This window comes from Cervus canadensis, chromosome 20, assembly GCF_019320065.1.
Source record: "Cervus canadensis isolate Bull #8, Minnesota chromosome 20, ASM1932006v1, whole genome shotgun sequence".
Lineage (NCBI taxonomy): Eukaryota > Metazoa > Chordata > Mammalia > Artiodactyla > Cervidae > Cervus > Cervus canadensis.
In genome coordinates, this window is record NC_057405.1 from 41,395,717 (window position 1) to 41,419,597 (window position 23,881).

Genomic DNA, 23,881 nt, shown 5'->3' on the forward strand with positions numbered 1-23,881 from the left:
ACACTGGGACCAGGCTAAGGAAATGCTGACTCAGTGTTTCCCATCCTAGAATTTTAACAGCAATACCACAGACCTCCCTACCCCCTTGCCAGGGAAAATTGCCTTTATTTGGCATAAATAATTTAAGTATATCTTATTGCTAAATTAGTATTCACTTCTAAATTCCTGAACATGTTTACCACAAACACATTGTTCCTTCCAGCTTAAATAATATATTACTTTAGGGACTAATTCTGTGGCTTTTACTTAGGAAATATAGTCCCAGAAGTAAGTCACTTCTAGGCTGTAAATTCACTCTAGTTCCATCATTTTTTCCCCCAATTCAAATGCTGTTCTCAGCCTGTGTTAATAGTGAAGATTTGTTGGAAGGGTCCTGGATGTGATTATTGTTTTCATTTTTGAAATGGGAGTTAGAGTTTATTAACATAATTTCTTCATTAGTTTACTGAATACACTTCTTAACACTTTTTTAGATAGAATTTTTAAAAATAATAACTGACATTTTTTGTACTGAGGAATACAAATTGGTGAACAACTTTCTGTATAAATTATTTATCTCCCTTGCTTAAATTTCAGCACCTTCAAAAACACAGATTAAACCCATTAAAAAAGTTAGTTAAAACCATTTTCTACTTTAGAAAAAAATCTCAAAACTTTATCAAGATGCATAGATGACCTTTGCATTTTGTGTTTTGCTTTTCCCCGTCCGTATACAAGACATGTTCATGTCCTGTAGTTACTGATTTGATTAATATTACTTTTATCACCATCGTTCTCTTTCCCTTCAGCCACTTTCTTGATTCAGCTCCTCATTGTCTCTTTCATTTTGAATTTCATCAGTTGCTGGACTGATCTTCTTTAGTTTCATTTTAAGTTGTTAGTAATAAATATTTGCACTCTTCAGCAGTATTTTCAATTTTTCTTTCCTCCAGCACTTGGTAAAGCGGCACTGTTTTGTGTCCCTGTGTGAAATATGAGCTGTGAAATGTGTCACTTCTTGTTGGGAGCCTTCCAATGGCTCAAGTCACCGTGCTCCCTACCCTCCTTTGCTATTATTGCCAGTGATGCTCATGTGTGAAGGCTTTGTCAGACAGCATCCTTGAATGAGGATGAAATGGAATAGCACTCTTGCCTCTACCCTAAACCCCAGACAAACCAAGAAATAAACTTTAATTTTCTAAGCCGCTGAGAATTTTTGATTTGTTTTTGACTGCAAAATAACATAAACATTTTTTACTGATAGACTATCCCACTCAGAAAAGAAATCTTTGAAGAGTGGTTTCAATATGTAAATCTTTTGATGTTACTGCTGTGCTCAGAATTCTCTGGTGGGGCCCCAAGATAAATAAATAAAAACAAAATTCCTATGTCTGGTACCAAAGGCCCTTTATGAACTGGCTTCTAACTTTTAAAATCAATAAAGGAGTTTAATAATGGGACAAATTTTAAAAATATGAAAATATATAAATCTCCTATGTATAATATAATGGAGTTTCCCAGGTGACTCAGCAATAAAGAATCCGCCTGCCAATGCAGAAGACACAGGTACAATCTCTGGGTTGAGAAGATCCCCTGGAGAAAGAAATGGTAACCCACTCCAGTATTCTTGCCTGGAAAATCCCATGAACAAAGAAGCCTGGCAGGCTACAGTCCATAGGGTCACAAAAAAGTTGGACACAATTTATCGACCAAACAACAACGACAATAATCTTCTTTCATTGAATCAACTAATATTTATTGAGATGTAATGATCGGCATCTAAACCTTTTGTATTCAGAACAATCAGAGGGTAAAGTATATTTATTGTGACAAATGGAAGGAGCTTGTGTTTGGGCTTTACAAAGAGCTGGATGGGGAATCCTGCCAGGGGCACTTACTTGTTGCATCATCTGAGACCTGATTTTTAACTGCTCTGAATTTCAGACCCCTCATACAGAATAAGGATGACAGTCCCTACCATAGACAACTGGCAAAGACAAACCTCTACCATAGAGGTTTTAATTAAGCCATACATTGAAAGGGCTTGGCATGGAAGCTCAATTATTGCTGATTCAGCCTTCTGCAGATGAGGATATAGAAACTCAGAGTTGAACAGCAGATGGGTTTCTACACTTTTCCAGGTTTGCCCTTTCAGGCTTTGTACATTCAAAACTGATTTAAATTTCCTTTTCCTTCCAGATTGTCATTTTCTGTAGTTTCTTTTCTTTATTCTTCAATATCTATCAACCCTGCTCTGTTTGGGGGAGGAGAGGTTGCACAGAGGCAAGATTGAGATCACAAGATCACTTGATGCCTTCTCGGGGTCCTCTGGAATCTTTAGGTGGGAATTTGGAGAGTATGGCTGAAGCATCCCTCATCACTTCTAAAAGATGTGTATCTTTCATTCTATCCATGACAACTGCTTTAGGGAAGAACTTTCTTGTGACTACAGGTTAAACAAACAAACAAACAAAACCCTGCCAATTAAGGCTTATAGACACGAGGAAGATTCTTTCCTGTAATGGTGATGTGTTAAGGCAATCCCTGGCAGCTTGGGATTTATTGGCAGCTCAGCAATATAAAGAAACCAGATACTTCTTAAGGTTACTGTCATTATATTGTCAGCTGTCTTTTCTTAACACCAGAAGTTTTAAAGAGATAGAAACTAGTGTCTGTTAATGTCATTTAGCTTTTGGAATGTAGGATATATACTTGCTACTTAGGGAATCATTTCTCCCTCCTGAACAAAGAAATGTTGGAATATTTTAGTGGTGAAACTCCTAAATTTCATTCACTTCTTTGCCGTATATCAACCATTATGCCATCATAAAAATTATGTTTAAAAAAACTCAATAATGTAAAAGCATAGGAAAATGGTAATCTTAGGTAGAGGAAACATGTGAAAAAAATGTATGTGCTATATAGTTATGATTTACAAGGAAAAAACCAGTCTAAATATTTACATGGAAATACAGAAGAGTGTTCTTTAGTTTCTACTTCTTAATTTACTGTATTTTTTAAAGTTTTCAAAGACCCATATTTTTTATTGCTATTATAAATTACTAACATATATATGAAATTTATCTATTTTGCATACTTCTATAATTGGTCACATTATTGAATTCTTATTAATTCTTACTAGTGCTAGTAATTTCTCTGTTGACTTACAATTCAGCAGCCCAGAAACATGTTGAATGGTAGCAATAACCGTGAATTAGTTGTGATTTTAAAGAAATTTTCTAATGTTTTATTATAGGTATATTAGCTCATTTTTAATGCATAAGTATCATTTAAGTTACAGAAAGCACTTCCCAGGTGGCTCAGTGGTAAAAAAATCCACCTATCAATGTGGGAGATATGGGTTTGATCCCTGGGTTGGGAAGATCCCCTGGAAAAGGAATGGCAACCCACTCCAGTATTCATTTTTCCTTTTCACTCCAGTATTCTTGCCTGGGAAATCCCATGGACAGAGGAGCCTGGTGGACTGTAGTCCATGAGTCTCAAAAGAGTCGTACGTGACTTAACGGCTGAACAACAACAAATTGATATTTATAGACATGTTAAGATTTTGGGGTTACCTTTAAAAGCTTCATAAAATGAACTGCAGCCTTCTACCTTTTTTTGCCTCAACATATTTTATAGAAGAAACATTATCTGTTACATGTGAATTTGAGTGAATACACCCATGAAATTGCTAAAACCAGGATAAATACTTTAAAAATCCTTTTATGATTAACAGTATAGTCAGTTATTTGATTTCTTTCTTTTCAATAATAACAATTCATATTTTCCTAGAAAAACATTAATCTTCCTGAAATTTTCAAATTGAATACCAATGATATTTTATGTGATTTTATGATAATTTTAATACTTATCTTTCTGTAGTTTTATCCCCTTCTGATTTGCAGCTTTGTGTGTGTGTGTGTGTGTGTGTGGTAGTTTATATTAGCCAAATTCTACTTGGAAAAAGCACATTTTTTTTCCAGATTATCTCTCTTCCTTTCCTCCTTGACTGGATACTTCCTACTCATTCCTTGTGGCTCAGCCTAAATAGAACTGCCTTAGGAAAGTAACTCTGATTGCCTCAGTTCAGTTAGGTTCCAACTGCAGTCTGCCATATCTCACTGTATAGTTAACTTTGGCTAACTTTAATTAAGGAGTAGATGCAAAAAAAATAGTAAGATAAAACATAGTACCTACATATATATGTGGCTCGGAAGGGTTTCTGGGGATCTGGTAATTTTTAATTTGATGATAAATTAATTTTTCACTTAATGATAATTGATTGAACTCTACAATTGCTTTTCTACATCTTGTAGATTTTTGATATTTCACAATAAATGATTTTAAAACTTGATACACTGTTCTTATTTTTCTCATTTTCTTCTGGTGAGAACTTCACCACAGAGTTGACCATTGTCCAAAGACAGGACTTGGGCACTACTGATGTGACAATTTGGAATTAGCAAAAGATTTAAAGTAGGAAACACAATAAAATTTAAGAAGAGCAAATAAAGAAGTAGGGAAACCAGTTATGAAGCCATTTCAATAGTTCTCTTGACACTTTGTTTCTAGAAAAGATGGAGTTAGAGGAACTAAATTTATCTTGATGCCTGTTTGAACCAAATCACAAACAAAGTATGTGAGATAATGGTTTTAAAGGCATTGTATATAAGGCAGTAAAGGACAGTGATTCTTGAGACACTGGAAGCACATGAGGTGAGGTCTCCAGTTTCCCAAGTGAGTTTCTTGATAGTGAGTCCAAGCTCTTGCATAGGGAGGAAGAATGCAGGCAGAGCCCAGCAGACGCCTTAAATTGATAAGATGGAGCTGACCATCTAGGGAGACTAAGGCACTTAGAGTTCATAGGACAAAATATTGGAGAGGACAGAGCTACAATACACAGAAAGAGAACTTCTAAGATACGCAGAGAGCCGCCCTCTAGTATTCACCTGAATACTCTTCAGCTCATTCATGTAAGGAAACTATTAGGACAATCCAAAAGGATTAGAGAGAACAATGCCCGAGATTCATACAAGAACTGGAATAGTGCCTGTCCCTACCAGTCAGACTGGAAAACCTTATGATACATGGGGCTTTAGGTAGAGCACCCAAGAGAGTCTTGGCTCATTAACGGCCTGAAGGCTTCTCTGGTTCTGCCTAACAAAGCTTAAAAACAAAACATAGTAAACTCAGTTGCATCCCAGAACAAAATTTCAGAATATTTATGGTTATACAAAAGTATCTAGCATCGTGTAAGGTAAAATTCACAGTGTTTGTCGTTTAATTAAAAATGATTCGACTTTCAGAAAAGATGAAAAATATTACCCATAATAGGTAGAAAAGATCTATTAAAATATACCTAAAATTTAAACAGGTGCTAGAATTAGCAAACAAGGACATCAAAAATTATAACTGTATTTATTTTATATGTTCAAAATGTTATGCAGAGACATAATATTACAATGTCTGAGATGAAAAATACACTGGTGGAAATGTAAATTGATGCAGCCACTATGGAGAATAGTATGGAAGTTCCTTTAAAAACTAATAATAGAGTTGTCATAGTGTCATCTATGCCACTCCCACTTTTCTGAATATATATGAAAAGATGTATCCAGAAAAGACAAAAACTCTCATTTGAAAGGATACACACATCCCAGTGTTTATAGCAGCTCTATTTACTGTAGCCAACATACAGAAGCAACCTACATGCCCATCAACACATGAATGGATGAAAAAGATGTGGTGTGTATATATATATATATATATATAATGGAATACTACTCAGCCATAAAAAGGAATGAATGCCATTTGCAGTACCATGGAAGGGCCTAGGGATTATCCTATTAAATGAAATAACTCAGAGAAAGATAAATAAATGATATCACTTAGAAGTAGAATCTAAAACAGTGATACAATGAACTTATTTACAAAATAGAAATAGACTCACAGACATAGCAAAGAAGGTCATCAAAGGGTAAGGGTGGGGGAGGGGTAAATTAGGAATTTGGGATTACCAAATATACATTACTATATACAAAATAGATAACAAGGTCCTGCTACAAAGAACTATATTCAATATCCTATGATGAACCATAATGGAAAAGAATATGAACATATATATATATATATATATATACACACATATAACTGAATCACCTTGCTGTCTACTTGAAATTAGCACAATATTGTAAATCAACTGGATTTCAGTTTAAAAATCTTATATGCGACAAACATGATATAAATTAAAAAACCTGGTAAAAACTGGAGCATTTTTTCCTGGAAAAGGACATTATAATAATTGTCTTTAAATATTGAGAGGATTGCTGCATAGGAGAAAGAATTAATTTTTCTATATCTAAGTAGAGATGAATGGGTAGAAATGTTAAGAAAGGAAGATTTGAAAATGAATGTAAGGAATAACTTTAGAACAATTAGAGCTGTTGAAAAGTCGAGTGACCCATTTTTTAGCTAATGAATTCCCTCTTACTGGCAGTGTCAAACAGAAGTAGGACTTATGTCAGAAATGGTGTCAGTAAAATTTCTGAACTGGTGAGGGTTTGTTAAAAAAAAAAAGGATGGACTTCTAAATTTTTTTCCCTAAAGAGCCCAATTGAAGTAGGTCAACAAAAATATTTTTAGAATGGAGAAAGCACTACCTTGGAGATAGAAACATTTAAATCTCTTGCAGACTGAAGAGGCACGAGGACTTTATACCCAAACAAGGATTTTCGGAAATCTCAGTCCTGTTCATGAAGGAAAAATTCTACAAAACCCCACTGAGTTAGAATATCAGGATCAGGTTACTATGTGTCTCTGAGAATAATGGAGATGTACTCCCTCTTCTTGTGCCAGTGTAGTGTTCCAGAATGTTTGTTCAGAGAATGGCTGTTTACAAAAATTAGCATATTGCTTTTCTGTCCCTTGCAAATTAGCATCCCTAAGTGGCTAAAAGATTTTTCTAGGCTTCCAAGGGCCTCTATAGCATTCATCAGAGTAACTCAAGTTGAATACATTTTTTTGCTTGCACAAATTTGTTGCTAAGCAGAAAATTTGGTACATCTAATTATGTAATGCTACTTATCCTTCTCCCTAGGAAACGCCCCAATTTTCACAATGTGAGAGAGCCCCAATCTTAGCCAAAGCATGCTTTGTGTTTCTTCCTGGATACTGGGCAACAGGGGAGTCTATGGGATAAAATAAGATTCATTACCTCTGTCATTAGAAGACTGAACCTAAATAAAAGCCCTTTAAAAATAAGCAATGTTTGTCATGATTTGCTTAATGGTGCTGGTTTCAAATAAGTCTTTATTTTAAAGGACATGAATTGTATTTTCCACTAATCTAGGGTGCTGATAAAACTTATAACCAAGGATTCAGAATACTTGAAATGGCATCTGAAATGAGATTCTTAAACTGCCACTCCACTGACTTTGCTACAAATGTAGGTCTTTCAAATTTTGTGCCAGGCTTAATAGAGGATGTATTTCTGGACTGCATAGCCATCCTACTTGATCTTGGATCTGGAACTGACACCTCCAGGTGGAGTTACTACACCTGTGACAAGCTACAGGTGATCATCTAGCTTGCATAGTCTTCTGGCATAGTCCTGATGGGATTACAGATAAATTCTGTTTTTGTTGGTACTTTATTTTTTTCAGATCAGCAGTCTAATTGGATAAGAGTGCTCTTTCTGTCTTTATTATAGATTGTAACTTAGTACTTTCTCATCTCTAACATGAAATGTATGGAAAGATATGTGTGAGTTTCTTAGAAGAGACTTTGAACTTCCTGTTTGTATTTCCCAACCTCTTGAACCATGTTTTAACATCTTCCTTTGTTACAAATTATTTAATATTATCATTTTGCCTATGATTTCTCAGCAGCATACATTTAGCATTAATGTTAAAAATTAATTTGCATGTCTGTGAATTCAGATCTGTCAATAATTCTTATCTGCATTTAATGCCTTCTTACATTCATAAATCTGATCAAAGACATTAAGCATTAAGCTGGTTAACTGAGTAAGTAGTACCTATTTGTGTTTGGGAGTGGAGGGGATTGATAGTTTATGTCTTTTCTAGTAGTTATTATGTCACCATCAGTCCCAGTATCAAAGAACATTAAGTAGGACATCCAAGGTGCACCAAGAGGCAAAGTTAGTCTTTTTGTTCTTCCTGATATTCTTTGTCTTCTTGAGCTTGAACTTGGCAACCAAATGATTGATCTTTGATTTGTCAAATTCTTCTTCCTTAAATGGGTCTCCAGGCTTAGACTTGACTTCAAGGTTTCCATCTTGAATAGGGAACTTGGTAATATCAAAAAAAGCCCAAAGGACTAAATCAAAGATCCAAAGGACCAAAGACCAAATCATTACTTGACTATACAGCAATACTATTGTCCAAATAATAAGAAATAGCACAATGAGTTGGCCCTTTGCTTATTCAAGGTCTTAGTAAATAAAGGATTCCTTTCTTTTCTCTATAAAGGAAAAAACCCAATTTTGGTATAAATCATAAATTACAAGGAGGCATGCTTCAATATTAAAAATGGAGTAAATAATATAAAATTTTAAATTGTGAATAATTAAGATTGATTCTTTTTTATGGTTTAGTTTTGACCCTCCTAAGTGTTTAATGGTCATGTAATTAAATAATTTTTCTGTTTCATTACTTATCCATATTTGGATTAATACGGATAATCCAAACCAGTATCTGTGTTTGGATACTGATCAAGTTCTTTATTTTCTAGCTCTGAATTTTCCTATGTACAGATCCAATGCCTTAGTAATAAGAAATTAAATGTTAAATGGAAACTCATTCAAAGGTCATTTTGTCTTGTTCCATTATAGCAGAACCACAAAATACCACACTTAGTAGGATTTGACTTTCCATATAATTTTCTACCCAGTGATATAATTTCTTTATAATTTGCTTCTTTTTCTGAGCCAGTTTCTTTATTAGTTAAATGTCTATTTGGCAGTGATATATTTGTCCTTTTTAAAATGTGGAAAACACCCTTCCACCTGCATTTCCATTATTAGCTTATTTAGAGTTTTGGTCTTTGTTTGACTTACCTACTATTTGTCCTCCAAGAGACCTTAGTAGATGTAGGGAAATGTAGTAGGTGTTGAAGGACATGAAGTTAGAGAAAGGAAAAAATATTAAATTCAAAGACAATAGGTGACAATCACCTTAATTTCTCCTGGTGGTAATTTATTACATCCAAAAATGCTAGGCTCTTCAATTTTTTTATTTCACTGTGGAAACTGTGAGAACAGGATATAACATGCCAGAAGTATGTCAAAAAAGAGAGGAAAACAGAAAATAATGAGACAAACTCTTCATTTTTTATGTGAAACAGCAAAGGAAGATGAGTCTTTTCATCTTGTCCAAGTGTCATATTCCATTATTTCCTTTTGAAAGTTTCTTTTGAGGAAATCTAGATTCTCTGCTCTGGACTCCTTTGTAGTAATGAGTGCTACAGTTAACATTTTTTGATATTTATTGAGGATTATAAAGGGGCCCTCCCTCAGATGGTGAAGAATGTCAATAAGATTTGAGGACCAGAAATTGCAGGCAGTAAACAATGAATTGACATGAGAAAAATTTGAGAAGTATAATGTTTTACCTAATATAAATTATTACATCTATTATTAATGCTAATAGTAAATGCCTTTTGAAATTTACTTGGATGTTCTGGTTTCTTTTTGTTCTTTTCGTGTTTGTAAGGGTTTACATTTAAGGAAAGTGGTAAAGTCTTTGACATTTTATTAAAGTTGGGGTTTTGGGGATGTAACTTCATTTACCCCTTAGCTGATTTGATGTTTGAACCTGAATTATATTCACCCAGGTACAAATGAGGGGAAAATGGGAATAGGAATATTTTTCCTCATGTTTAAATAGCTTTTGTACTGTCTTGAAACATATATGCTACTTTTCTGGCATTTAATCATTACTGCATAGCTCAGTACACATATTTTACAGAAATCTGACCTATTTCTTCTCAAAGAAGACTGTGTTTTTGAAATACGAACATTTGAATCTTTGAGTATCAGATTATGTGTGAACAGGAATAACAGTAAGAAAATACAGAGGAGCAGTGACAGCAATATAGACAAAATTTACATTTGGTTTTGACCTTAGAGTTGAATAGCATCATAATTGATATTCTATAAACTAAAGTACTTCCAACAAAATAATGTCTCAAGATGTGTTAGAAGGCAGCTTATTCCTAATATTTTATTACTCATAATTTGTGGGGAATACTTAAATTGGTTGCTTTTGTAAACTTAATATAAAATGTTGGCTAGTTGCTCCCTCTCATCTCACTATTTTATCATATCATATTGTATTTCTTTGGGACTAGGAAAATAAGTAGGTGAGAGATTTATAATTTTTTAAAAGATGTAGTTTAGCTACTGCTGGCTGAATGTAAAACAAGTTAAAACAGATAAGGTTAATATCAGTAAGAACAAATGCAAAGAAAAGATAATCAACTAGCAATAAAAAATTGGAATATATATTAATAATTAATAGATCTAGACTTATCCATAGACTTACAACTAATTTTCCATTTCTTCTTTTTCCAATGAATCTCTTTGAGTCTTAGTTTTCTTATCTGCAAAGTGTGGCTTAGAACTTCTATTACTTCAAATGTTTGCAAAAGGGGGTGGGACATCAACCAGAATGCAACAGCCACAATAAAAAGATAAACTTTTCCACAGGTAGATTCCTGGGTTGTTGTATGAATCAAGTTAATAATATAGAACTTTATAAACTCTAAAGCACTAAATATATTACCATTTTTAACAAAAAGATAACTAGGGCATGCTAATAACACTGAACTGTGAGTTTGGACTGTGAACTCCAGTGAAGAGACTGGAGTTTTGTGACTTTATTGTGACTATAAAGCTTGTTGACACATGATGAGGATTTGATGAGAGAATGAGACAACTACTCAGATAGGACAGAGTTGGGTACGATTGGCTACCATTTTCAGGGTTGGTCTTTGATTCACACCCACTAGCATAATCGTGTACTTCAAAAACAGTAACCTTTTTGCATAAACATGACTTATTATTATTTGTCTTATCTTTGCAAGGGAGATACATTATAATCCAACTGACAGATGAAGAGGCTGAGAGACCCAGTGGTTAAAGGCCTTAGCCAAAGTCATAAAACTAAGGAATGTCAGGGCCAGTATCAGAACTTCTGAGGTGGTGTGGTTTCTGCCACATTGGCAGAGATGGTTTAGATATGGGATGATAAAGTGATGAATATGGATAAAAGTTCAAAATGCTTAGACTTAATATCTCTTTTTTGAATCCATCATTTTCCTCCAGAAGGGTGCTAGAGCCAGGAAACTACTCTGTCAGTGAGAAATAGAGGAAGAAACCACTTGAATCACAACTGAAATATTCAACCCAATCAAAGCAACCTTCATGAGCTGACAAGTAGCCACAGCTTTGAGAGTCCATGCAAGTAAGCCAATAAATCATGATATTTATTAAATGTCCCGTTAAAATGACATTGGAATCTAGTCCTTTGCCTACATTATTTCAGAGTTGCCAAATTTAAAGATGGTAACAACTAGCAAAATACCCAGAACTTCTAGCAAGCATGGGGTGGTAAACCATTCCTTTCCTGAAAAAAAAAAAAAATGTTGTTATTTGTGTAATTGAATCCTATGAGGATGATATCATAAAGAAACTTCTTGGATGATGACAGATATTTTGAGATTCCTAAAATACGTACTATTTTAGGAAATTAATGTCATAAGATCATGACTTATAATTTGGACACCTTTTAGACAGTGTTGTATGAGATTTGAATTGCTTATTAAAATACTTGTATTCAAAGGGTTTATATTTCTGTTATACTTTTTATCTTTCTCATATGTTTTCATATGTAGATATCCTTTGAACATTTATTGAGCATGTTTTCATAAATATGAGAACATCAGTTTATCATATTAAAATTTATATTTGATATATACATAAAAGTCACTTATATAATAGTAATAAAATAATTTCACTTAAATAAAGTTTTAAAATAAATTATGGTGGGTAGAAGAGGATCCAGGTCTAGAGGCTCTGTCTCTTATGCTAATATTTTGTAGACAGTAGACTCTCAATAAATGTTACTTGAATGATTGAAAAAATAAATGGGATTATCTCTGAGCTTTAATTCCCTCATACATAAAAGACAAAAATACCTTTGATAGTGTTTTTTTTAATGGGGAAGTTTATATCTAATTTCTCTTGTAGTCACTGGACCACAACAGCTGTTTAAAAATGATAGCTGTTATATAAATATCAGTTTCCTCTCCTACTTCCTGTTCTTTTTCCTTTGATTCATTTTAGATAAAAATCTTTCCAAAATGTTGCCCATTCTTTTACTAAATGAAGTTATCTGTTCTGTGCGCTGTGTTTAGTCACTCAATCATGACAGATTCTTTGTGACCCCATGGACTGTAACCCTACAGACTCCTCTATCCAAGCTGATTCTCCAGGCAAGAATACTGGAGTGGGTTACCATGTCCTTCTCCAGGGGATCTTCCCAATGCAGGGATCGAACCCAGGTCTCCTGCATTGCAGGCAGATTTTTTACTATCTGAGCCACCAGGGGAGCTCAAAGTAATTTTTGTGTAGAAGACTAAGAGCATAGCAATAACTAATATTTATTGAGTTTTACTATGCTCTAGGAGCCATAAGAATCATAATTTTTTTCTTAAATATAAGGAAATCAAAGCTCAGATAGGGGAAACAACATCTTCAAAGCCATATAACCATTTAGTGAAGAGACAGAGTGTAAATGTAAGCATTTGCACCCCCAAATTCCGGTGCTTGGCTCTCACCCAATCATGGTTATGATAGTGGGCTTGTGTACAAGGAGACTGTTAGAAATGATTAGTGCTTGTTTGTCCTACACTGAATATTCTAAATAGACTAATAGTAATGTGCTTTTAAAAGTTGAGGCTGTTTTTGATGATTTTTTTGGTCTTATGCCTGTTAACTGGCGACTTAAGTCATTTCCCCCTTCATAGTCTAGGAGAGAGTGCTTTTATTTCACTGCACTGCTATTTTGTAGGTTGAGAAATCATTTAACAACATGTTTAAGACTCTAGCTAAGACAAAAATAAATATGCCTGAGGAACTCTTCTCTTACCAGAAGATATAAAATTTAGTAACTGAGCTTTTAAGGCAAACTCATTATGAATCTGACTAATGCTTATTAAGTGTTGGGCATTAGGTAGCATATAAAAATGGGAAAGACTTGCTCGTTACCCATTGACCTTACAATCAAGTCATTCAAGGTACCATATTATGTGCTGATAAAAACTACAAGATAGGTTATATGTTTAAATTAGGGAATACTCGTTTTTGAGTCAGAGAGAAGAGAATATAAAAATTGTGAGCATACTTAGAACTTCTCTTGAAACAGAGTATCAGTAGATTTCCTTAAGTTGAATTGAATTATTGAAGTTGAATTCCAAGATCCTAAAGGTCTTAGTGAATATAAAGTGCAAATAATAAAGGCCAGCAAGCCAAGGGCAAAAAATAAACAGTAGGAAAGTTTCTGTTCTGAATAAATGTCTTCTGAACAAGTGTATTTTAACTCAATTCTTGAGTTGGAATATAAAGATGAAATGAGTTATTTTTGTCTGAACCCCTCCCTTTACCAGAAACCTGTTCCATTTTTGTGCTGTGCTGAAACTGACTAGTGGGTATTTCTGTAGCATTTACTAGTGTAGGAGATTGTATTTTCCAAAAATGGCTGCCACAATATTTGCCATCACATGTACTCTTCAGCAAAGCAACAATAGAACACATTTCTGGACAGCAGAGAGTAGATGAAGTGAATGGCTGACTAAACAGAGCAAAAGAAACTATGATCCAGATCACTCTAAGTAAGGGCTACAGGGGAGGGAGGAGCCAATCTCAGTGAAAATCTTGGGGGTAAGAAAATCAGGACCATTGTAGGTATCTCCTATAAAAATTGCTTCTTCTGGTCTTGCAAGGCCCCCCTGCAGATGCCTGTATGGTAAACAGGCAGTTGGAATTTACCCATATGCAAATAATAATGATAATAATAATAATACAGCAAAGGGTTTTTTTCTAGAACAATTAAACAATTTTTTTGAGGAAGAGCTGAGGTTGCCTGAGGTGGATTTTACAGTCTAGAGTAAAACCCGATTTACGTTGACAGCTGGGGACCTAAACCTCTAGGTAAACGTCTTATCTGTACTCTCCAATGCTCAGCTTGCCCTTTGACAAGTTCTGCCTGATGACTCAGATTTCTGTCTTCCTACCCTTTCAAAAAATAGATGTATAAAAGCAACAGCAGAGAAAACCACCCAACTACTTTGAATCATCAGCCTGTTTATTTATTATTAAAAATCAAGGGACAGGTAGAGGTCATTAGGTTTGTGAGTAAAACCAGCAGCGTAGAAGAGAAAGATCATAATCAACAAAACAACAAAACCCAGGGCAAGCAAAGATAATTCAGGGAACAAAAGAGAATACTAAATGAAAATTTCTATATTTAGGAAAATTCAAATTTTATTATAGTCACATAAACAGAAGAAAATAATTTTAAACATGAATGGTCAGAGAAACCAGAAGCTGTTGGATATTTGAAAAAGAGTATTACCGAAATATGGCTTAATGAAAGAGTTAGAAGATAAAATTAATCAAGACTTCTAATATATAGGAAGAAGAAATAGAAAACATGAAAAAATGATAAGAGAAATAGAGGATTCTTCCAAAAGGCCCAATTTCTGATCATCTCACTGGAGAGGAGTCTCAGAATAGAAAACAGAAAATGTGAAAAGGAGCAAATAATCAAATAAATAATAAAAACAAAAATTTCCAAATCTGATAAAAGAAAATTTCTTCTGACTAGAAACGTTTACCATAGCCTAACCCAGATACTTTTCTTCAGTGATTTTCTGGGCTCTAAAATCGCTGCAGATGGTGATTGCAGCCATGAAATTAAAAGATGCTTACTCCTTGGAAGGCAAGTTATGACCAACCTAGATAGCATATCAAAAAGCAGAGACATTACTTTGTCAACAAAGGTCTGTCTAGTCAAGGCTATGGTTTTTTCAGTGGTCATGTATGGATGTGAGAGTTGGACTATAAAGAAAGCTGAGCACAGAAGAATTGATGCTTTTGAACTGTGGTATTGGAGAAGACTCTTGAGAGTCCCTTGGATTGCAAGGAGATCCAACCAGTCCATCTGATTTCCTAAAGGAAATCAGTCCTGGGTGTTCCTTGCGAGGACTGATGTTGAAGCTGAAACTCCAATACTTTGGCCACCTGATGTGAAGAACCGACTCATTTGAAAAGACCCTGATGCTGGCAAAGATTGAGGGCAGGAGGAGAAGGGGATGACAGAGGATGAGACGGTTGGATGGCATCACCGACTCAATGGACATGGATTTGGGTGGACTCCAGGAGTTGGTGATGAACAGGGAGGCCTGGCGTGCTGCGGTTCATGGGGTTGCAAAGAGGTGGACATGACTGAGTGATTGAACTGAAGTGAACTGAACTCAGATACATGAAAGTTACACACAAAGAATAAATACAAGATTACAAAATTTGTCAGAAATATGATAAAGAGAATATAAGAGTATAAAGAATAGGAGGAGAGTATAGTGGCAAAGAAAGAGGAGGAAATTTACTTTCAAAAAGCGGGGTGAGGGTAAAGAGGGAGGAGAGAAAACAGTGGAGGGATAATTCTAAAATTCTGAGGGAAGAAGATTTTGAATTGATGATTTTATACTCAGCTAAAATTGTCAACTGAATGTGAAGGCCAATTAGAAATATTTTCAAACATACAAAGATTGTGAAGTCTTACCATCTATGCATTTTTCCCTTGAAAAATTGTTTAAGGGTTACTTTAGTAGTGTATGGGAGAAATCCATGGAAGATCTGAAATCTAAGAAAGCATCAAACTCAGGAATCAGGAAAGGGAAGTGTTAGCATGTAAGCTGTGCAGACAATCTAGAACATACTGATTCAGGTTGGAGCAGGAGACTGGTGTGCTCAGGGAGAGTACGTCTCCAGGAAAAAGAAGAAAGATTCCATGTAGTAAATGACCAGATTAAGACAATGGGAAACTGTGGAATATTGTGAACACAGATTTTTCTTTCACCAAAAGGAGAACTGAAACTCTAAGGGGAGAAAAGTTGTATGAATCTCTCATGGTTAAAATGCAAAGCAAACTAGACTGTGGCACAGAGTACTAGAAAAAAAATAGAGTTGATTTTGATGGTAGTGATGTTTCTCTTTGCGTAGCAGAGGGTATGGAACACTGGACCTGTGAAGAAGAAATATAATTCTAACACACAGTATTGAAATATAAATGATTCATAGGCACAATAACAAATCACTACATATAGGGATTCAATTATCAGAATTAACCAATAGATAAACATGTGGACCATTTTTCACTATCTTTACCCTGAGAGTTTCAGTGACATGTCACGTGACAGATTTATTGAACTGATTAAGCAATGAAATCATGTCCAAAATGAAAAAAAAAGTCAGATTTATCTAAAGAAGCATTTCTGTTTTAACAACTTTTTATTAGTCTACTGGAGGGAAAAAAGTGATCTTAAAATATGAATAACATCACTCCAAATATAAAATATTTCAGTGGTTTTTGGCTGCACTTAGAATAAATTCTAAACTTTTCCCCAAGACCCTGTATATCTGGATTCCTTTCAACAATTATTTATGGCGTTTCATACCACATTCTCAGCATCTCCTCTACCTAACGGTGGTTCCGACCACTGTCATGCATCTACAGCGCCCTCCAACATTTCAGTTCAATGTTTGTTATATCAGCTCATTCTACTTATTAAAGGTATCACATTTTTTTTTCTTTTTAAGCTTGTGTTTACTTTTTGTTTCCCACCAGGACATAAGTTCAAGGAACAAGAATGATGTCTGTCTTTTTCACTGCTATTTCCTTGCTGTTTGTTCTGCAAGTTTTAATAATAATACATATGGAACCCACATTCTCAATGACATATTGATGAGTTCTTAACAACATCTGAGACAATGACTGTTAAAGATCATAAAATTTGAAGGGACCTTGCTATCTTTTGAAAAAAAATTTTCCAATGAGGTCCATCTTGAAAGCACATGTATAATACTTCAGCTCAGACAAGATCAGGCCCATGAGGACTTAGCTAGGTTGTGGCAGAGCACTGGATAAGCGAGGTGTCTCACATTTAAAAAGCCAGAACAGGTTATTAAGAATGCTTTGTAAAATTAATAACAAAGGGTGGTGTGGAATTCTTATAGTAGAATTACAGCCAGGCTCTTCTTATGAATTTTAAAATGAGCAGGATGCTACTCTGAAAGTATATTTCTCATTTATTGTACTCCACAATTTCTGAGAAAATAGTTTTGAAGAAGGTGAAGCTAATGTTATCATCAAGTATGATGCCAAAATGGATTATTAAGAAAACAATAAAAACTGTTATTGAGGATGTATGAGATGCCAGGCACTGTACTGAACCATCAACATGTATGACTTCATTTAATTTTCCTAAAGAACCTTTGATCTTATCCCTCTTGTACAGATATTACCAATGTTCAGGGATGTTAAATAATTCAACCAAAATCTCCAATTTTATTAGTGGCAAACTCAGGCTTCTAATCTACAGTGTAGCATTATAAAGGTCAAGATCAGAAGGCAATGAAAAATCAAGGCAATTTAAATGAAGGAGGAGATAATCTTTCCTAAAATGTTTATTTGTGTAATCAAAATATTCTGTATGTGTAGTTAAAAATTACAGTGTTTTTCATGATTCTATGCTAAAGGCATAAAAGACAAAGTGACATAAAGTTCAATGGATTTGATGATGATTTTTATAATAAAGAGATCTAAGAGCTTTAATACTTTCTCCTAACAGAACAAAGATTTTTTAAAATGAATTAAGAATGCTTTTGCTGAATAAGATTGTCGTAGTGAGAATATGATTTAATGCCATTAAATGCCTTGGGAAAACCTGTGAAGAGGTTACACTTGTGTATGAGGTCCTAAAACTCAAAGGGTACTTGGCCATTCATCTGTAATCACACTTCTTTTCCATTTTACTGAAGACATTTTTACAGACAGACTCTCAAGATAGGATTTGTGTAAAATTCATTGCTTTATTACTCAAAATAAAATCATTGTAATTGTAGGTTTATGCAGAGTAGGTATTCAATATTGTTGAATATATTAATTAATGACTAAAGGATACTAAATATTTACCATATTTTTGCATAATATTTTGTGCTTTAATATACAGTATCTCATCTAATTTATAAATAACCCTGTAAAGTTATTATTTATATTTATTTTTAAACTTCATTTTTGTACAATTCAATTTTTACTATTTGAAATAGAATTTAAAGTGTTATGTTTGGTCAGTATACCACATACATATGATCCAAATGCATGTACAATCATAAATTGGGAATAATTCTGTTCTAGGCTTAAATCTTGCTTTGAAGCACTCTGTAGAAGATCAGGTAGTATTAAGTACATTTTATAATTTTGCAAAAGAAGGCTAAGGCAGAAATGTACCTTATACTAAACAGCCTTAGGTGTTTGGAACCCAACTCCTCTGACCTCAAAATCACTTCTTTTTCCATAATAAACTGTTTCGGTATCTTACCTTTTTGTTGAGAGTGTTGCTCATTGGGATATCTGAAGAAGGTGAGATGTAAGAATATGTATATGTCTCTCTTTTCCAAGAATCACACTGAGTATATACTTCACTGGCTTCTAAGTATTAAACAGGGCTGGAAGTCTTCAATTTTCAGCCAGGCTTTGGTAGCTGAAGCATTCTATAACCTTGATAGAAGCAAAATTATTGAACAATTCTTAGAAAACTGAAGATTGTATTGAATTTTAATGAAAATTAAAATACATAATTTTAAAAATACATATTGCTTGGCTTTTCTGGGCTTTGTTTCCTCATTCGAAAGAGAAGACAATTGGATTATATGGCATCCATGCTCCTGCCAAGAGCAGAACTACTTTCAGTATTATGAAGAAAGTGCGTGCATTTTTTCCAGCTATTAGTAGCTTGTTTCTTTCTTTCTTTTCATTACTCTATTTGTAGACATTCTTTCCAGCATGATATATTAATATATGGTGGCCGATGGAGGTGGTTTCCACAATGTTTATAAGACTATACATCATCTTGTCCAACAACTCTAATTTGGTTAAATGCTATTGGAAATTTGGGAGGATGGGATTATAAGACCAAGTATCTTTAGCTATTCTACAGCCTGCTTCATATTGGTGTGTCATTTTTAGATGTTCATGCCTATCTCTTTCTGAAGTGGATAGGGATTATATTCTATTATTTGTATCTCCCTAACATATCACCTCACAGCAAAAGACGTGTTGGTGATATCTTGTTGACAGAAAGAATGGTCTGTGTCAACGATAACAAGCACGTTCCTATTCCCTGATCCTACTATTTATCTTCTGGGTGCCACCTTTCATACCTTTGATAGGCTTTCTGGGCAAATTTTAAAATGACCATGCTGTCAACCTTTTCATGTGATGAGGACATCCAGACTGCTACCCTTGCCAAATACAGAAAGTGACACTTGCAATAGCCCAGAAGTCACCTCTGTTCTGCCTCAGCTGTGACCAGTGACACAGACTACAGCACGTGAGACAACTGCTGCTTGTCCTGGGAAGATATGCATTTTCTAAAGAAAGAAAACTCTTCTGGAATTTCTGGATGTGACAACCTCTCTTGTTCACACTCAGTAGACACATTAGCTGGATTCTTCTGATTGTCAATTAGCAATGTTTTTGCCAGGAAGACTGGCATCGATGCTGTTTTTAGCATTGAAAAATCCTGTGGGAGAAATGTGGAATTTTGCATGTTGTAGGTCTTAGGATTCTTGAGTGTCTGACAGTCTTCTTGGAACTATTATGACTAACAAAGTTTTTAATCTGAAAAACCGACTCTTACTGTTCGGTTTCAAGAGAAGTTTCTTTGAAAAACAATAAATAGTAAGGGCTCAGATTGAATCTGCTTTCAGAGGCAGGTCACACCTCTCATTATTGAGCACTTGGGCTGAAGAACTCCCAGGGCACATGAGGCCAAGGTCAGGAGTGTTCAGACATCATGGCCAAGTGCTGTCTTGTAAGAAATGATTCTGTCCTTCAGTTACAGTTTATTCCCTTTATTCCCTAGCACTGACTTGCTCTCTCATTGAGATATGGTCGTACCTGATACAAGGGAGGCCAAGAAAGAGATTGTGAATGGCAGTGAAAATCATCATACCAAAATAAAGCAGAGAGCTAGACTGAATGTGTTTTTGTAGCTTCTCCTTTGTGTTAAGCTGAGCCACACAAAATTGCTATGTTTATTAGTTAGAAAGTAAAATAAGAGCTATTTTATATGGTTCAAATTTATGTTTTTCTGATGGTAATACTGTAAGGAGAATTTAGAGAATTCTATTAGGTCACCTAGTCATGCAGACAAAATTTCCCCAAGTTAAATGATCAAACTTATACTATTTTAAATACAACAACAACATAGGGTATTCTAAAATAAAATTTAGTAGAAACAAAGTGACACAATCTAATAAATAATTATTTATTTTATTTAAGCCTGGTAAATTATGGGGGCAGTTCATGTGATTATGTGATGATAACTACCTCCTGAAGCCAGGATGCAAGGTTCAAACTGCAGCTCTGATACATCATACCTTCACCTCGAGCATGTTACTCCATCTGTGGCTCAGTTTCCTTACCCTTAAAATGGGCACGATAATAGTATCCATCTTGTTAGGTTGCTGCAAGGATTAAATGAGTTCATCTACATAAGACATTTAGAATGGTACTCAATAAATATTAGCTATTATAAGTGGTAACTACCAATGACAAAATGAAGTCATGGTAGAAAACTAATTAGATATGCAAATCCCTGTTGTTGTCATTTTTGAAATAGATATTCAATCTAGAGCAATTAATCATAGAGCCCAGTATTGTATTTTAGGACTGGCTAGCAGTGTTAGGCAAAGCTCACGTGCATGTTGGGTGATAACACTGTCAAGGATGGCTGAAACATTTCACATGATGAACTTTAGAAGAGCCAAGAACTCCAGTGAGCTCTAAAGATAGATCATCAGCCTGCAAAGAATCCATCTCTGCTTTTTTCCAGATCAAAAGTGCCATGACCTCATTGTGAGTCTTTTAGAGGAGAAGTACGATTGGATGAGGACAGTGTTAGTAACCTGGGTGGTCGTGATATGCCAGTGCCTATCAAATCTTTGGTGTCTGAAATTTTGTCACATTGATTCCTGTCACCAGGAAAAAGGGGCCAATCCTCTCTTATTCAGGAATTATGTGAGGTTCAACAAATACATAGCAACAAAGTTTTAATTTGAGCAGGGTAATAGATAAGTTCTCCATATCCTACTAGAAGAAGAAACACCTGAGACAGCAGTGTTTATGGTCAGATGACTGCTGGAAAAAAAAGAAGGTGGAATCGAAAAGCCAGAATTTTCAGGGCAGTGGACCACTACCTTTCCTCTCTTCCACTGAAAACTGTGGAGGTCATGGACATGGAACTGTCATTTCTGGAAAACGAGTTCCTTTCACACTGTATTTAGCAGTGGATTTGAAGCAAAATGTACCTGGTCACTGTTTTACTCTGCTATTAGGGAGAAAGGAGAGTGGTATAAACCCTCAACCTTCCGGCTTCTCTCCCACTCTGCCAAATTTGTTTTGACAATTCCTAGTTAAAGTAAATGAACATTGCTGGAGAAGAAACTCACAACTCAGCTAAATGCTTTTAAATTCACATTAGTTCTCAAATGGGCACTCAATTCTCTCCTACAATCCTATGAAATCTCCCTGAGTGTTCACTTTCCCTATCTCTGGCACCTGTATTTCATGTTCTGTCCCACCTTCTTCTCTTGTGTTCATCTGCTGACTTTCCATATGCTTCACAAAGAAACCGAAGCCCTCTCATGGGAATACCATCTTTCCACCATCAAGTCAGAAACCCACCTGCATCTTTGCACAAATTCTCTGCTTCCCCTTCCATTCTCTCTGCTTATTATGCATAGATGAGCCCTGTTTCTTTTACATCATTCTGCTCTTATGGATTTTCCCCACTGGAATTATAACCTTAAAAATGTATTAATCCTCATGTCTATAATCTACTAACACATTTTTCCTCTACCCTTTACAATAAAACCAATTGAAAGTTGTTTACATTCTCTCTTTCTTCTTTTCCTCTTTTCAGTCCAGTAAGACTCCCCCGCCAGCCCTCCCCTAAAATTCCTCTTGTCAAGGTCAGCAGTGACTTTTGTATAGCCAAATTCAATGGTGTCTACCCTCTCAGTTGTATTTGATAGAAAGACTGCTTTCTTCATCTCCACACATCTCCTGGTTTTCCTGTGACCTCAGTGCCTATATGCTGTGTCAGTTTCCTTTGCCAGTGTCACTTCCTACTTTCTACTTTTCCATGCTGGTATACTTTAGTATCTGGTCCTGTGGCTCTTCTCTTTTCCACGTACATACAGTCTCCAGGTAATCTCAGTTATGGCTTTACATGCTGATAATTCCCACACTTGCAGCTTTTGCCTGGATTATACTACAGACCTGTGGACTCATAGATCCAATTTTAGACTTGTCATACAAACTTAGCAGGTTAAACTTTCAATGTTCTAAACAGAGCTATTAATGTATGTTTTCTCCCTTCCCACATGTCTGTTTCTTCCCTGTCCTGGTAAATGGCCATCGTTTACCTGGGCAGTGGAAACCAAAATTATATGTCAGCCTGTTCTTTCTGTTTGTTCACTTCTCATTTCCAGTCCAGCAGCAAATACTGTCCAGTGTTCTTTCTCTATTTTATGAAGGGATTTGTACAAGATTAATGGTATTTCTTCCTTAAATGTTTGATAGATTTTACTAGTGAAACCAACAGTCTGGATTTTTCTTTGGGGTAGGTTTTTGGTTAACAGTTTCACTTTATTTAAAAGAGGGATATTCAAATTGTCTGTTTTATCTCATTAGTTTTGGCAAAGTGGTTTCAAACAAATTGTCCATTTCATTGAATTTGTCAAGTTTATTGGCATAAAATTATCCATAATATTTTTATTTTTCTTGTCTGATCTGTAGAATCTATTGTGATAAATCCCTTTCATTCTTGATTTTGGTAGTTTATATGCTCTTTCTTCCTTTTTTTGTTTATCAATCTGGCTAGGGGTTTATCAAGTTTGTTGGCTTTTTCAAAGAGATATCTTTATTGGCTTTATCAAAATTTTCTCTTATTTTCTCTTATTTCTACTAAATAATTTCTGTCAAGCTACTTTAAATTTATTTTGCTCTTTTCTTTTTTTTTTTACTTCTTAATGTGGAAGCTAAGGTCATTGTTTTTAGAGGTTCTTAAACTTTTTTGTCTCAGAACTCATTCACACTCTTAAAAAACCAAAGAGAACCCAAAGAACTTTCCCTTTATGGATTATATCTATTGACTGTCTATGATTACATACCATATAATAATTTTTTAAAAATGTTATAAATATGTATTTTTAAATGTCTATAATAAACCCATATCATGTTAACAAAGTAACATATTTATAAAAAGTAACTGTAAAAATCAGGGCAGAAATAAATGCAAAAGAAACTAAAGAGACCATAGCAAAAATCAACAAAGCTAAAAGCTGATTTTTTGAAAAAATAAACAAAATTGACAAACCATTAGCAAGACTCATTAAGAAACAAAGAGAGAAGAACCAAATCAACAAAATTAGAAATGAAAATGGAGAGATCACAACAGACAACACTGAAATACAAAGGATCATAAGAGACTACTACCAGCAGCTCTATGCCAATAAAATGGACAACTTGGA

The 23,881-nt window shown here is 34.8% G+C and overlaps 2 long non-coding RNA genes across 5 annotated transcripts in view; one reads left to right on the top strand and one right to left on the bottom strand.

Moving 5' to 3' along the window:
* The window catches only part of LOC122422574, a 205,507-nt gene that overhangs the window by 76,612 nt on the left and 105,014 nt on the right, over positions 1 to 23,881 (top strand). The window contains exon 2 of one of the 4 annotated variants that reach the window (XR_006263878.1): positions 11,327 to 11,465. The exons of the other annotated variants lie outside the window; for them this stretch is intronic. This is a non-coding gene — a long non-coding RNA (uncharacterized LOC122422574). The remainder of the gene's footprint in view (positions 1 to 11,326; positions 11,466 to 23,881) is intronic. 4 annotated transcript variants of the gene reach the window in all.
* On the bottom strand, positions 16,152 to 19,074 carry LOC122422572. The gene is made up of 3 exons (XR_006263876.1): positions 18,935 to 19,074; positions 18,664 to 18,842; positions 16,152 to 16,307 (listed from the first exon to the last, which is right to left on the bottom strand). It is a non-coding gene; the product is annotated as an uncharacterized LOC122422572 (long non-coding RNA).